The following is a 17,324-nucleotide window of genomic DNA, read 5'->3' as shown; positions in this document are numbered from 1 at the left end:
TTACCATAGGTTTTTCTATACTGTTTTTTTCTTCACACACATAACAAATCCTCCAAATCCAAGCTTTCTATTTTCAGACTATTTAAAACTATTACAGCTTTGAATCACCCTACTGTCATTAGTGGCCTAGCTGCCAGTCACATATTGTTGTGCCACTCCTTTTTGAAGGGCCTAAGATTTCCTGTTAGCTTTCTGAAAGCACAAGTTTTTTGTTTGAAATAAGTTTCTCAGACCATTGTGTGCAGCTTGCAGTGTAAAAATAAACACAGGGAAATGCTGGAAATAAATTGCTGTAGAAATACTGACATTGAGCATGGCCTTTTGAAAAGAAGAAAAGAAATCTGGATATGGTAGTTACTGTCAGCATTATCCTTCCTCTAGGAGAAGAATTCAAAAGCAGACACACAGTTACACCATTTATAGCAAAACCTACTAGTCCATGAAATCAGAAGCTGTAAGAAAAGAATGTTTTTTATTGTATCAAACTAGCAGAGAATAGAGCTTGGCTCTTGCAGCTCCCAGAGAGCCTTGAGGCCTTGAATCATGACTGTTTAATAAGCAAGTCTAATTCTGAAGCAAGTACAAACAAGACAAAACCTTTTTGAATGGTTGGAACCTCTTGTGGTAGCTGCAAAGACCTTCTTTGAAACAGACCTGCCTCTGTTTTCTATGTTCTGCACATCAGGAAAACCAACCTAAAGTGGGAATTAAATAAATGAAAAGGTCTATGACATGCAGAAAAATTAAAATCTACCCTTTATTTTTGCCTAATCTAATTTTTTTATGCAACACTTACAGCACAAGAACAAGGAAATGAGAGAACAAAACTATTTAAACACCTATCCAGTCCAAAGAAACTAAAAACCCACTGCAATTTTTTTTTCTTTTTTACCAAAAAAATAACAAGCAAAACCTGTTGTCAGATTTAGGCTTAGGATTTAGGCTTACAATTTCAGGCAGAAATAGAGGCCTTGTGCCCTTAAAAGGTTTGTTCAATATTTAGTTCCATGTGATTTGTTTTCTGAAGTTAGAAGAAACAAATAAGTTATTTCTGAAGTTAAAAGTACTGTCAATGTTTTCATATGCTGTTAAACAAGACATCTGGATACATTTAGATATGGAACAATACATTCTCTCAAGAATATTTGTCCACTGACTGGGGAAGCAAACATTTGGAAAAGTACAAATTAGAGGGAATTTGAGCTTTTTCATTTTTCTTATCCCTGTGGAAATGAATTGATACTAGACTTAAAAAAAAAAAGGTGGGGGGGGAGAAGAGAAAAGAAAATAAAGTATATATTAAAAAGCAGCTTCGCTGTATTCAGTAATAACACACAGCTACTGTGTTGTTGTTTGCATACAAACATACAAAGACTAATTTAATAGATTTGTAAATGAACCACTGGTCTTTGCAGGCTGTCCTGTTTCCAAATTTCACAAGAGCAAGGCTGGAATAGTAAAACAAGTTCTAATTCAAATGCCTTTTTTTCTGTACTCTAATTGGGATAGTGAATAGAATTAAATGAAAAATACATTTAATGATCTATTGTAGCAGCCATGGACTCTATTTGCTGTACTCTGTCTTCCTCCAATACAAATTCCTAAGTTAGAAAATACTCAGAATCTAAATCTGTTTCAAGCCTGAAGTAATGCTTCTAATAATCAGTGCCTACCAAAAATAGATTTTAATAATAGATCATTCTCTGTTTACTGATGCCATTAATAAACAACCCAAAGTGTGACAAGGTACACCTTGTCATGTGTCCTTCATTTGAGAGCTGACCAAGAGAGTTTTCATGCACTGCAGCTCAAATAAATTCTGGACTAAATACATATTTCCCTCATAAAAGTCACCTGGAAGACTGGTAGATTGAGAAGCTGCAGAAACCCATTAATCTCCATAATTGTCTTCTGCTTTTATCATCTAAAACAATATTTTAATCCAGACACTTGCCAAAGCTTTATAACAGACTATTTTAGAAAAAAACAGAATGAAATAAAAGATTTGTTAGCAGCAGAGATGCATATTCTTTTTAAAACAGCACTTGTTAAAAATTACTGTGCACCAAGAGGCAGAATAAATATATTTGACTCTTCTTCTTGCTCTAAGTGATAAACACCAAAGGGGAATAGAAAGCTGTTATTACTCATTAAAAACTCACTATATTTTACCAAGGATGCGTTGGACTTGTTATGGAGTCCCACATGAATAAATCTCAACCCACAAAAATGTTTGGAAGTATGGGAGAACACTCCTAAGGATTAAGAATGTTTATCAACTTTTGATGACACATCAGGACTCAGAAGACTTGGGTTTGATCCATTAAGCCTCACCTAGTTTACAGAGCATTTTAAAGGGATATAGTTTGCATATTGAAAGTTTTCTATAAATATAAGCCTTCATTAAAATTTATCAGTATCTGTAAAAAAAAATAAATTCTAATATACAATACAATGTCTGTTCACAGAGAAGAAAAACCCAGGGACCTGTCTTAAAACTAGAGAGGATACTTCATTGGCAAAGTGCTATAAAAAAGTCCTACATGGAAGAAGTACTGAAAAACAGTGATATGATACAACTATTTTTTCTTTATTCCATGCAAAAAAAATTGCATATTTAGTGCATATTTGACTTTTCTAGACTCATCATTGTTTAAAAGCTTCTAATTTTGCTTAGAATGCTTTATATTAATTTCATCTTTAAAAAAATCTGTCCTCTGCTAGAAACAGAGGATGCACTGGGTCCTTTGTGTGCTTCCTGTCCTTCTAGAGCTATCTTCATCCTGAACTGTAGCAAAAAGGAAATATCAACCCACACAAACACTTTGGAAAATATATTTCAGAAAACTTTGATCACCAGCTTGCCAGACTGGTTTGTATTTTCTTAAAAGATAATCTTAAAAACAGCTGTTAATCAAGGTGGAGTTTTCTACAGGTTTGTCGGTTTGTCATCTTGAACAGCTCCTTCCCTAGGCTGTGGTTGAACAAAGTTCTGCACCAAAGACCAGATTTTTTCAGTTCTCCATCATATCCCAAAGCAGAGTCCCAGTCCCCCTGGAGCAAGAGATGTCTTTTAGGTTTGAAGGTTTTGACTTACATGCAGAAACAAATTTAAATCTGACATTTACAGAAGTTGCTGAACACACATCTTGGTGCTTTTTATCTTCTCCCCACAGATGCTGTCCCCACCACAGCAGCTGCTGCTACTCTAAGGTGATGCCTGGTAGCTTGAAACAAGAATATCAGGAACAAAGAAGAGAAAAAAATAAACAGGGGAATGACTTCTAATGTGCTAACATTTGCAAAACAGAGTTCCAGTTGACATGAAGGCAAAATAGAAACAAGACCTTTAGGATGAACTTTGTGTTTTTTAGCATACAGCCTTTTTATGTGCAAAAAACTCAAAGACTTTTCTGCTGACATAAATGTAATTTAATGAGAAGTAAGAAATGGTTTTGCCATTCGGCTAATTACTACGTTTTGCACAAACCAATGATGCTAAGGAATCAGGATATTTTGTTTCTTCTCAGTTTAGCGGGACCTCAGCATTTGGATCCCCTAGGCAGCTCCAAAACTCTTTGTCTTAATGCTCATGTTGATGACTCAGAAATGCATTTCAACCTCTGAACTTACTTTGCAGTATGGGCATAACACTAAGTAAGCACAAAAACTAAATAAAAAAGTCTATATACCTAAGTATTCCCTATAGAACTTGCTGAGACACAGGAAAGAATTTTCTAACAAATCTGAGAAACAGATATTGGCACAACCTACCCTGAAAGGTTTTTACAGCTCAGTGGAAGATTGGGCAGACAAAGGAAAACAGCGTGAATTCATCTGGATTTTAGCAGAAAGCTCAGGGAACCTGGCAAAAGAAGACCATGCTAAAATAAGAGGTAAATGGTGATCGAAAGCAACACCAATTACTACAAATGATGTCACATAAGAAGATTGAAAGGCATCCTACAAAACAGCATTCTCCTTGCTACCTAGGCCAGCATTTTTCAAGGTGCCAACAGAGGATCTGGGGGCACAAATCATCTCAGCAGCATTTTCAAAGCAGCAGCAAGATATAACTAGACGTAATCAAGTATGGATTTATTTTCCTACTCTTATGGCTTTACCCAGAATTTTGTGAAATGCTTGTCTAATAAAGATGAGGGGGGAAAATGAAAGGATCAGTTCAGAGCAAAAAGAAGCATTTAAAGATTACCCCCATGTCATTTTCTGTTGTCATATGATTCTGGTGCACTCTTAAATAAAGGCAATGCTGTCTTTAATGCTTGATTGTTCGTTACAAGCAAATGTGAGGTGAATATGCAGTAGAGATGAAAGAGTAATTTCTATTCCTATTTACTAACTTAATGTCAGTGATTTAAAGATTATCACTTCAGGCCCTCACCATAGAGAAGAAAATATTTTTCCAACAATTCTTTGCCACTTTGCTTGTGTCTACAAGGAGTGTGAACATCTCTCTTCACCCTGCCCTACAGTTCTCACTGCTGCATTCTGACTTCTTGTCAATTCACAGACATTTCAGTGGCACTCCTCTTTGCAGCAGGAATATTCATTGATCCTATGCAAGGAGCAGAAAGCTGATGTAAGGGAAGTTGGCTGGAAGAGAGGTGATGAATGGGATCAGCAGAGTTTAGCTCTTGGGGTCAGGGCTCTGCAGGGGAGAGCCCAATCAACTCCTCTGGAACCCTGCAAAGCCGCAGAGTGCCCCAGGGCAGCATAAAAGGCAATGCCCCCACTGCCAGGGATGGCCTGGAGGCAGGCAAAAGGATCTGAGAGGAAGTCCTTGAGAAGCTGCTGGAGTTATTTAGCAGGAGCTGAGGAATGAGAAGCAGAGGCTGGGTGGGGCTGCTGGAGGGGAACCGAACCATCCATCACCCAGGGTGCCCAGGGCTATCAGTCATTTGTTGGTGGATGACAGTGACAAGACCAAGGGAATGGCTCCTCAGGAGCATTGCAGAGCTTGCCATCCTCATCTCCAGAGCCACAGCCATAAGAAACAGGATGCACAGATGTTACCAGGGTCTCAGTGCTTTGGAGCACCCACTGCTGGCCTGCCAGGCATGGGAAGGATCCTTGACCTCCCAGGCTGATCAGGACAGAGCCATTTCACTACTCTCAGATGCCTGAGATGGCTCCAGAGTGAGGGAGAACAGGACTTGGACATCTCACCGTAGGACAGCAACATCTCCCTTGGACAGGCCTGTGGCAGGAGAAGACCAGGCTCAAGAACAACTGAGAAACTAACGGTGCACAAATCCTTGGGTCCTGATGAGATACATCCACAGGTCCTGAGGGAACAGCCTGAGGAAGTGTCTAAGGCACTATGCAGCACATTTGAGAAGCCACAGCACTCCAATGAAGTTCCCACTGACTGGAAGCATTGATCAGAGAGCTGGAACACCTCTCCTACAAAAACAGGCTGAGAGAGCTGGGGTCATTAAGCCTGGAAAAGAGAAGGCCCTGAGGACACCTTATAGCAGCCTTCCAGTACCCAAAGGAGGCTACAAGAAATATAGGAGATTTTACCAGGTGTGCCATTGGGAGGAAAGAGTTAAAAGCAGAAGATTTGGTAAAGAGGGAGTAGCTTTGCTCAAAGTCACCCTGCAGCTAAGAATGCTGACAATGTTGCTGTGGGAAACCTTCCCTTCATTATACCTATTGTTGTTCATCCTCTGCCTGCTTTGAGAGGAGGAATTCCTGTGTGGAGATAACACATTCTGAAACACAAGCTTGAGTCTCCTGCTGGGAGAGAGAAATCATAAAGGCAAAACCTGGTGTTAAACCATGTGTTCACAAAGCTCTTTGATATTTTGGGGCAGGCAGCAGCCCATGGATGAACTGAGAGTTCCTGTGAGTCCCTGCTGCCCAGCACTGTTAGAGAGGCAATGAAAAAATCTCCTCTTTTGCATTTCAGCTGTGGTTTGATGGTCACCCTGGCTACCTGCATGTGTCCATTCCCAGGGGCATGTTGTGAGTGATAGGATAAGGGGAAATGGCTTCAGCTGGAGGAGGACAGGTTTAGATCATAATTTAGGAAGAGGTTCTTTCTTGTGAGGCGGGTGAGGCTCTGGATCAGGTTGCCCAAGAGAAGCTGTGGATGCTCCATCCCTGGAAGTGTTAAAGGCCAGGTTGGATGGGGCTTTGAGCAGCCTGGGACAGTGGAATGATTCCATGCCTATGTTGGAATGAGATGATCTCTAAGGTGCCTTCCAACCCAAACTGTTTTACAAAATACTTACTCAATAAGAGCTCATTTGTCACCATCAACTGAAAAATCCTATTTGCCCAGGATTCCTCTCCTGGGAAGCTGAGAAGCCTCAGAGAAAAAGAAAAACAATATTATCTCATTTTCTTCTCCTGTGTTTTGCTGCTTTGGAATGTGGTTTGGAGATTGTTTATCCAACAGGTGGTTGTTTCATTGGTTTCATGTGAATTGTTTTAACTTAATGACCAATCACAATCCAGCTGTGTTGGGACTATGGCTAGAGTCACGAGTTTTTCATTAGTGTCTTGTTCAGCCTTCTGTAAATATTCTTTCTGTATTCTTTAGTACAGCTTTAGTATAGCATTCTTTAATATAATATAGTGGAATAAAATAATAAATTAGCCTTCCAAGAACATGGAGTTAGATTCATTCCTTCCTGCTACGGGGGACCCCAGAAAACACCACACTTACTGGTTGATACATCTAAGAAATTTTTGCTGACATACACAGACCATTTAGGGTTTGCAGTCCTTTTAGTTTTGCAGCTAACAATCTTACCTCTGACCCACACTTCAGGAGAACAATGTGGTACGTGCTTACACAGCTAAATTAACTTCAGAGTTAACAATCCCACCCACTGAACTGAAGATAAAAAAAGTAATAAATGAGGAACCATATTGCTAAAAGAAATAAAAAATCATCTTTAGTGCAAAACAAAAATTAAAACCATCAAGATATATGCTACAGCAAAATCTTATTATTAAATGACATCTGAATAGACACACAGGTTTATATTAATAATGAAAATAATGAATATTGGGTGTGGAAGAGGAGGCAATCAAATAACCCAGTCCTATATACTGCCACCAAGAAGAGTAATGAAATTGCAGGTTTTTCTCCCCCCGTCTATATATTTTCAGAGCACTGTGATCTTCAGTTCATGCTGCACTATTTTACAAGAGCTTCATTATAGCAACATTTTGCTGTTGAGGAAACAGCTTTGAAAATACTTTTTATTTAGAGCATGCCAAGAAAATCAAGTTAGTGTGGATGAAGCAAGTTTAAAGCTTAGGCAGCCAGTCCTCATTATTATCCAGTGTAAAAGTTCCCATTCTCCAACAAGTGTTACTCATTGCAAATTAAGTTAGCTCATTTTATTAAACATGTTTTAAATAAGTCACCAACTGCAACAACAAATTTTAAAAATAATAAAAAACCCTCAAACATTGATGCTTCTTTCTCTGGTTTTCCTTCCTTTGCATCTTGCTGCCTCATGTTATAATATGTACAAATATTTTTGGTCAGCCTGTAATACAGTCTGAGGAGCACATACACTTTTCTTTTTTGGCATAAGGATGTCTCAATTAACATGATCTAGAGAATAACATCATCTTATGCCCTAGAAGCACTCAATAATACTTGCTTGCTTCAAAAGAAGGTTCATTTTTAGGCCTTACTGCTTTAACCTGTCCTGAGGCAATAAAAATCCAAAGGGGGAAAAAAGTCAATTCTGAACAGCAGAAGTTTTTATAAGGACTGCTTTTCAGAGCTTGAGAGCTCAAAAAAAAATCTTAGCTTTTAGGTATTTTGCCAAAAAGCTTGATGAATTCACAAGTCCTGCAGAATTATAGTCAAGAGTTCACATAAAGGTGGAGAGGAAAGAAAAAGATAATGGTGAAAGAGAAGCATATGCATCTCATAATGCCTATAACCACATGACTTTACATATCTTCAGCAGAACTTTATGCTCTTGGTACTTTCAGCCTTATGGGTAGGCTGAAAAAAATAAAAGCTGTTTCTTTTTAGAATTATATTTAAGGTAACTTACCTCCCCTTCCACCCTGCTTTTAAATATTTTATTGCCTGTAGCAAATTTAGAATACGTGGTTGAGTTCCACAGAGAGCTCTCTGATATGGCACCTAACACAGAAAGAAATTTTTGCTAAAATATTTACAAAAAAAATCCTGAAGAAATTATAGAAAAACTGGCTGGATACAAAGGAACACTTCCCCAAAAAATGCCTTTATAAGTATGACATTTCCCAGAGATATGGAAGACTCGATTTAAGGATGCTGTTACGTAAAATAAAATGAGCAACCTCAAAAGTTTCTAGAGATCTGCTGGTCACTGTGATCCATCCTATAGGGCCTAGATTTGATAGCCATAAAAAACACTCTGATCATCTATCTGGTCATTTGGCTATTGCCCCATGATCTAATTTAAAGTATGATAAATAGATTTCACTTAAAGATGATCTGTGTTTTAAAATTCCAACAGAGATCTTATTCCGACAACCTATGCATCCAATAGGTGTATTTGAGCTTCATTAAGCTCAGTTTCAGGATTCTTCATTTTAATTTCAAGGTTTTTTAATGTAAATTCAACAACTGGCCATTAAGATTTCGTGCAATTCTGAAATACCTAAATCTAACAATATAATTACATTTTTTTTAAAGTTCTGATGCTCTTTAATGAGTTGAATAGAAGACATTTCTGAAGATTCATTATAAAAAGCTCAGATTCTGTTAGATACTGTTAATGCTAGATTATTTTAGTGGCTTGCCTTTTTACCCTGCCCAGTGTTTTCCTCCAGTCATTGAATGGATTACAAAAAGTCCTTCTAGTGATGACTTGTCCACATAATGATAAGGAAAAACACAAGGAATACAAAAATAAAAAATCCTTTTAAGGAGATATTGGGGCATTTTTTCCCCTCTCTCCCATTGACTTTGCATGGAAAACACCTGATTATTTCAGAGAAATTACACAAGTGAATTCAACACTTATTTTCTTTCTGCTCCAGGCTAACCCTGTCAAAATTGTAAGTGATAACAAAATATGCCCAGAACTGGAATGTTCTGTTTTGAGTCTACAAATTAGGGCTCTTTTCAGCACACACAGCAGCTTTTTTAAGAACCAGGCATAGTCATAGAACAGTTTTTGTTCTCTCCAGCACACCATTAGTGAAATGATGAAATGGGGATTTTTCAATGAGTATTGGCATATTTATATTAACTCTTCCTGTTGGCTTTCCCCAAAACACCTCTCAGCAAAAAGCATAAAAATACAGAAGGAGAGAAATACCCTTAGATTTTGTTCTGTCTTCAAGTTCTTTTCCCACAGGAACATATTCTTAAAGCTTGCTTGTCCCCTTTTCATTTCTAGCCTGTAATTCCCCATGCACAGCTTTGACGCTCACCCCCTAATACTGAGGTGGTTTATTTCATGCTAATAGTGGTAGAGAAAAAAACCCAGTTCATAATACACTAGAAGTATATAAGAGAGGCATCCTTATTGTTGTATGCAACTCCCATAACACAAGTCCTAGAGAAGCCCAAAGACATACAAATATTCAACAAATCTAATTTTCTGTTCTGTGTTTCTCTCTCTGAACCACTGAATGACTTATATTCAATAAGATTCAGTTTTAAAACTGATTTTAAAACTTGTTTTCTCATTTTAGCTTTTTTTTTAAAAGCATTTCCCTCAAATCCAAGGTACAATGGACCAAACAAATCTCTGGTTCTCCATTGTTATGCAGGCAAGCAGATGACAAACTGACCTGAAATTAATGAAATTCTGCAAAGGCAAAAAAATATGTACCTTTATAGGTTTGGGGTTCAGGAGTACAAATAACATAGGATTTTCCTTCATGTTTTCCTTAATAAAACTATGTTTTAAAACCCCAAACTCATACAACCAGTTACAGATAAAGATCCCAGTTTTAAAGCCTCACTACATTTAAGCTCAGCATTTAGGTCTAGGAGTGCTGGGACAGATGCTAAATAAATTTGAATGGACTTATGTGCAAAATTATTCATATTGGTTTTGACTGGAATGACAGGAAGTTATATTCAAGGCTGAACTGGCAGCAACAGTGTTGGAACTGTCCTCCAAGCAGCCAGATGTTCCTGCAATTAAATAACAAGGATGGGTGGATTACTGGGTGATCCATGGTAACGCTAATGAATCTCATTTCCAGAGAATGCAGGAGCCTAGGGAGGTGTCAGGGACATAAAAATTGCATAGAAGGGAGTGTTGAGTGGACACATTCTGTACAAAAGCAAAGCTATTTACATTTTAGATGTCAGCAGTATCCTGCCTGGCATTTCTCTGGCTGAAACAAGTCATATTTTGAACTGTATTGACATGCCCAGAGCAAGCCTTGCTTTATCCTGAATCGATCCCAGCTCAGAGCAACAATATCATTCATCAAGTTATAGACAAGTGAAACCTGTTTATGGACCCAGGACTGCTCACAGGCAACAGAAGGACTTTTCCCTACTTGTTTCAGTGCTGAGCAAAATTCTTATGATCCAGGATTTGTCTTACACACAGAAAGATGGAGATTTGGTCTATAAGTCTTGATTTACAAGTAAGTCATGGTAATGCAAGTCCAAACCAGCAGATTCAGAAAGTTGTGTATACAAAACCCTACCAGTTATTTTCCATTCTTTATCCTTCACACCCAAATACTGATGGAAATACATGTTCTTGCCTCTATTTTTCTGCAAATCAGGGAAAGAGGGTCTTACTACCACTTTGGTAACATCTTTCAACCAACTTCTCAAAATATTCTCTAGAACATCAGACTATTAATGACTTTTCAAAAATGGAGAAACTGAGCTTTCAGGTGCTGCAGATCTGAGCACTCCAAATGAAAATATAATTCAGGACAGGTCAGACAAAAGCCTCCTTAGCTATGATCATAGTGAGAGAACACATGAACACAGCATTTCCCCCTCTGTTCCTCTTTTCTCTGCCAAGTGATTTCAAAGACCCAAACTATACAGTGTTTCAGAAGGGCAAAAACAACCAAACAAAAGAAACAACAGAAACAAAAGGAAAACAGCACTTCTAAAAAGGCAAACAGTAGCTACTGTGACATCCTGAAATGGTTCTTGTTTGAGCCTGTAGGAGTGGCACACAAAATGTTACTTCAGTGCAGTTGTGGGCAGCTGCAAGCAATCCCAAATACTTTGTAGTTAAAGAGAATACTCTTTTATTTAGGATAAACTTGTTAGCCAGACATCTCAGATCTCATATATTAATGATTTTACCACCACTCAAGGCAGGCAGAATAAACCAGTGAGAGTGAAAAATGACACCTCACTCAAGTCTCCTAAATACTCTGCTGTTTGTCATAATAGTTCTCCCATGAAAAAAAAATGTGATGAAAGGGGAGTAGAGGCAGATAATCTTTAAGAAATAAGAAATGAGCTTAAAGCAAGAATATGAAAGGGGAAAAGGTGGGAAAGAAATGCTGTTCTCTCATTTGAAACATTAACATTTGCCAGAGATTATTTTTAAACCCTCAGAAACTAGAGAAAGTAAGCATATTCTGTGGAAACCTGAGTTGGAGGGGACCAACAAAGAGCACCGAGTCCAAATCTTAAGTGAATGGCCCATACAGGGACTGAACCCATAACCTCAGCATCATTAGCACCATGCTCTGACCAAGTCAGTCTTGTAGTCTTAGGTTTTTTGTCAAAAATGGCTTGCTAAGATATGTGAAAACATTCAGTTATCCACTCAGAAAATCCAGAGGAGAACATTGGTATCTGAGACCAGTGTTTGCTATCAGTCAGATTCCTGACTCCAAACATTTCAGTGGAAATCAAGCCCTTAACCAAGGGCATTTATGGCATTTGGGACAGAAATAGAAATTCACAAAAATCACAGTGTTGGAATAGAAAAGCAGAGCCGGAGAAACCACATTCTGCAAATATTTAGGACACAGGATTTGCTAAGGGTTCTCTATTCAGGGCTTCACTCTGAAGTATTATAGTGGAAAACCCAGCTAACAGTGCTTTGTCAAGAAACAAATATTGGTCAGGCTACACTTCTCCTACCTGGCATTCAATTCCTGGGCATAAGCTTAGCAAATCTAAGCCTACTCTACATCACTGGAGTTTTAAGCTCATAAAGAAACACTGGCATGGAGTTTTTGTGGAGAGAGCTGCCTGCAGCAGGGGCAGCCAAAGGGAAGAGAGCCAGGATTTTGAGAAGGCAGATGAGTGACACTGCCATGGAAATGGGATCACACACACCTCTTTCCCAGGAAAACGTGTTTGAAGGAGGGGGAAGGAAGCATCTGCTGATCAAAGCCTCTAGGGAGCAAGGATCACTTGGTACATCAGCAGTCACACAGCTCTCCCTGAGAAGTGAGGGAAAAGTTTCCCTCCCACTCGTCAGCTTTGAGTGCGCCTTCCCACTTGAAGCAGCTCCTTGGAGCACCACAACTCTTAAAAGCTCAGGTCTAAGAAATTCTCAGAAAGAACTAATGGAAATAAATGCATTTTTAGCTGAACTCTTCCAGCTTCAGCTCAATTTTGTCATCTACATGACACTTCCAGTAAGTAAATAATTTCGGATGGGAAATCACAGGTGGATTAGTGTAAGCTTATCGATTGTCAAGATAATCATTCTGCAGCACAGAAATCTGAGACCTCTTGACCAGAAAGGGAATAGAACACACATCTTACAGAAGCAGGCTTTTATGAAAAGATAATTTAGAGGCTTCAGGGCAATAAAGACAAGTTTGAGAGCAGTTACAATCCACTTTTAGATTATATTACCTCTCAGTCCTTTTCTCCTGAAATAACCTGCTTCTCCACCCCCTCTACCTCAATCTTCCTTCTTTCTTTGCCTTTCTCAGAGCAGCAAGGGAATGAACATTATGAATTATTGATGTGAGAAATACAGACATTTCATCAGGAGAGGGTTTTTTTCTTTTTTTTCCCCCCCCAAAAAGCTCAGGATAAAGTTTGGACAGGAGCAGAAAGCCTACACAGCAGAGGAAGGCATGTGCATAACCATCTGTAGCAGCTCCACACTTCCTACTGCTTTTCAGAAATCACTGAGACAAGTGACTAAAGTAGACAAATTCCACCAGAAATACAAACAAATAAACAATCCCATAAGACCCAGAAAGCACAACACCAACACACCACACCAAACAAATACCTAAACCAATACCTAAAGACCAGCCCACCATCCTATCCAGAATATTAATCACAAGCATTTGTGATTGTTATGATGATTTAGACTTTTTGAGACCTACTCAGTCCCACCTGAGAATGCCAGTGAAATAATTTACATTCTTTCAAGTTTCTTATCAATATCAGAGACATTCTTACCAGTGTTTGGAGTTTTATATTTGCAGGGGAATCTCCTCCTTGTGTTGCTACAAAAGGAAGGAGGTTTTGCTCACCTTTTTTCCTTTCAGTGACCAAACCTGCAAACATACAAGGCTTCCTGCCTCAAGGCTTTCCCATTTCATTTCTGCCTCACAAGGTGACAGTTACAAATGGCCATGTGTGTGAGCTGAGGCCGTGCCTGTACCCAAAAGGACCTTCAGGAGGGCAGCATAATGTAAAGGAGCTTGTAAGGCTCATATAAGCCTGTCAAATACCTATAAACTTTTACAGACACTGTGGCTAGAGACTGGTTACCAGTCTGCACTGGAAGACCTTAGGTCAATTCTTTGCCTTTGATCCTTCTGGACATGATTTCACTGATGGAAGGTTGTGGGACCAGGTTTGCTGTTAACTGTATCCCAGGACTCTCATGCACAGCAGAGCAAGATATACTAAATATTTGAAGGCACAGGGTCAAATGTGTTTTTCAGTCTCTGTCTCTCTCTGTTTGTTGTTTTGAATGCACACTAATGGGATTTTAGGGATTATTCCAAGTTCTTTGAAATAAAAGCATCCCTTCAGCCTTTCTTAACTTTTCTCTTATTCCATTAAAGGGCCAATAATGCCAAATGTGAAATCAAAGCAGATTTCAATAACCTGAGTCTAACTCCACATCTACCTTGAACAAGAAAGAGGAAAATACCACTGATACAGCAGAAAAAAGCAAAAGGCATCAAATATGCAAATGGAAGTCTGCAGACTGACTGCTCAAACTGTTCAAGCTGATAGCTTCAATACCACTCAGTTTTCCTTCTCACTTTGGCAGACATGTCTGCCTTAACCAAATGTCTTTGCTTCCTTTCCCCTAAGATGAGGGAAAAATGCATCCTCATTTCTTACCTTCCTCTCCCCCTTCCTTCCATATGCTTCATTTTTGTTTTTATGTAAGTTTAGGTTTAGTCTCATCACCCTCAAGAGTTTTTTACCTCAAATTCTACTTTCCTAAACTATGGATAGAAACCCCTGGCTGTTGTCTGGAGGATCCACTGATTGTTGCATCTTTATTTTGACATGTTCTGCTCTTGGTGGCTTATTGCTTCTCCATAACTACTCTCTCACTTCAAGCAAAAAAAAAAAAAAAAACAAACAAAAAAACAAAACCTTTTTTACTTTCTTTTCCTTCACCATCTCCTGTTCTCCTTCACTGTGCTGTTTTCCATTCCAAGACTATGTCTGTGTTTTGCAGTTAATTCCTGCTTTGCATTACTGAAGTGCTGTGTAACTCTGCAGCCATATCAGTTACTTTTAGTGCTAAAAGCAATTATTAGGATCCTCCATTTTACAAGGCTATAAACTGGCTTCCATTTAAAATGCAAATTAGTGAAATCTTCAACATATATCAATAGAACTTGTTTGTAAAGCTTCATGCTCTGGTAACCTTCATCTTTATTAAGGCTGAAGAAGTCAGTCCCACGTGTCGCATTTAGAGGAACACTGGCAGAAATGGCCCTGAAGACATAGCAACCCACTAGCCCAAATAATTTGCACTTTAAATGTAAATGTCTATCTTTCCATCCCCTGAAGCTTCATCTCCAAAAATCCACCTCTAGAGGTTTACCATCTGTATTCAAACATAGATAAATTCTTTTTTATTTTTATTAAATTATGGAAAGTAAGAAAAAAGAGAAGAGAAAATCATAAGGAAAGGAGAGGTAGGATAGTGAGCCTGAATTAATCTGCTGTGGTTAATCTATTTGTGGACTAATTGAACAACTAAACCAGTTGAAATAACCATTGGTAAGTTCTAGAATATACAGCTTCCACTTTAGTTCTATTTATGGATTGTCATTGCTTTAGTAAGAAACATTTACTGAGTGATTACCTCAGACTTTTCAGCCCTACAGAGTTACAGGAGAAGGTCAGGTGACATTATTATAAATCCTATCTAGTCTACATTTTAAATAGAGTCTATTCTACATAGCCTGCAAAATGCAGAGTCAGAAATAGAGACATCATTGGAGGGGGACACACATTTAAGCAAATTCCTGAAAATTGCTTTGCTTTGACAGTCAAGTGTACAAAGATTTCCTGACTTGGGAGCTGTGATGGAACAGTGTTCTAAATAAATAGAAGGAGATGAAACTTACTATATAAAAACCTAGGTGGAAATTATTAGGTAATGGAGATACTAAAGTCTTGCAGAGCTTTGATTACTTCAAATAATTAACTCAATGGAACAGGCAAATAATATAAGATTATCTAGATATATAAATTCTATATATGTAGTTTTACACTGCAAAACGTTTAGTCATTACATTATGAAGTTCTCCTACATACCTGTTATTGAGTTTAACAGAATATTACTAAAATTTTCAATGAAAGATGAACTCATGCAATGACATTAGAAGTTGGATTTAGAATGTGAAACTTCCTATTCTCTCACATCTGTACAATTTTCTCACTTAATTTACATAAGAAATGAATTCCACTAAGATTAAAATACTCTAGGCTCTCTGTTCTTACTGTATTTTATCATGAAGAATTACCTGGCACACTGACATTTCAGAGAAAAATCAGGCTAAAAGTACTTTTAGACTATTTCCTTTCATAATATTTTAAACCAAGAAATATTAGCATAACATCTATATATGCCACAAATGTGTGCTAAATACCTATAAACCAGTAAGAGTAAGCAAGGCAGGGCACCCCTCAACACCTTCCTTGCCTTAATACTGTTTAGAATATTGGGGGAAAGAGCCATTATGTTCAGTCATTTCATATTTATAACAAAAAGGCAAATTGTCAGGGAAATAAAAAGATAAAATAGTCCCCAAGCTGTCATGCACCCACTGAAAATGAAGAATGAGACGCTTTTGTCATGTTTCTGTGTTTTACTCCTTCAATGCAGAATGTGGATTATGACATCCAAAGAAGGAAGGGGAGGGGAAGATGAAGTATTAACACACACACACAAAAATCCAAGAAGTTCTTTCAAGGGTCAAGTTCTGGCACAATTCTGGTTATTTTATGCAGCAAGTCTGGCAATACAGAGGGAAGGCAGCCAGTAAAGAAAAACATATCTATTCTCACCAGGGTTTTGGAAAAAAATTGTTTAGTCAGGTAGAATGATATGCAAAGAAGATTGGATATTCAGTCAAGCCCCTTCTTTGAAATAAAAAAAGAGTTTGCACAAGGGGCTGCAGGAGATCAGTCCCTGGCATTATGCAACATGGCTTGCTTTCCAGCTTTGCGGATTTGGGGTTGTCCCTGCATACTGCAAGGGGTTTTCTTTTGTTTTTAAAGAAGAGCCCCAGAAAGACCTGTTTGTACCTGGCAATAAATATGGAAAAGGCAATAAATATGTGCTGAGGCCATGGAAAAACTGAAAGAACAGACTTCAAAAAGAAAGTTCCTAGCAGAGCTTCTAGCCTGACCCCAGATCTCCCTGGGTATGCCCAAGAGGGCACCTTCCTTGTAGATTCACTGTAAACTAAACACAACCCCAAACAACCCTCTAAGCCCCCTCTCTTAGAATTATTCCTCATTATTCCACAGGAGAAGCTTGGCACATGACCTCTTCAGGCCTCTATTGTCTTATTGTCAATCACAACCTGGTCATGAGGCTTGAAGAAGCACAGACCCTCCCATCATCGCCTGAAGTTGTCAGGTACATTTAATATCAAGCACCTTTATCAGCTTTGCAGTTTCAAGCAAAAAAGCACCATCATCCTCAGAAAAATAATCTCTTATTGCAGCAGGGAATGAAACAAACCCACTAAAATAAGCTCTTAAGAAGTTAAATTGGGACACATTTTCACAGAACAAGGAAAAAAAAGAATAGACTTCCAGTATAAAAGATTGCACAGCAGAAAACCAACAAAAGAGTACTTGGGCATAAAAAGAAGAAAACAAGTAATTGACTTAAAAAATGGCTGCTTTAAAGACATTAAGTCATAAAGAC

This window comes from Molothrus ater, chromosome 2 (assembly GCF_012460135.2).
Source record: "Molothrus ater isolate BHLD 08-10-18 breed brown headed cowbird chromosome 2, BPBGC_Mater_1.1, whole genome shotgun sequence".
Lineage (NCBI taxonomy): Eukaryota > Metazoa > Chordata > Aves > Passeriformes > Icteridae > Molothrus > Molothrus ater.
Note: the sequence above shows the minus strand (reverse complement) of the source record.